Source organism: Corvus kubaryi, unplaced genomic scaffold (genome assembly GCF_017639235.1).
Source record: "Corvus kubaryi isolate FWS band 111438036 unplaced genomic scaffold, C.kubaryi_AGA036_p1.0 37385, whole genome shotgun sequence".
Lineage (NCBI taxonomy): Eukaryota > Metazoa > Chordata > Aves > Passeriformes > Corvidae > Corvus > Corvus kubaryi.
In genome coordinates, this window is record NW_024581127.1 from 7,761,818 (window position 1) to 7,762,081 (window position 264).

Consider the following 264-nt stretch of genomic DNA (forward strand, 5'->3'; position numbering starts at 1 on the left):
CTGGATTCGCGCCGGCCGCGGCTCCGCCAGGCGCGGGGCGCTGGGGCCGCGCTGCCTTCGCCCGGAGCCGCGGGCGGATTTCGCTGCCGGGCAGGCCGGCCCCCGCCGCCCACCCGCCTCGCCCCGGGTGCGCCCTGCCGGGGGAGCGGCGCTTCGGACCGGCCCTGCCCACCTGTGCTGTGGTTACACGGCAGGAGGGCCGGGGGTGCCCGAGAGGACATTGCGGTGCTGGAGCGTGTCCAGAGAAGGGCAACAAAGCTGGAG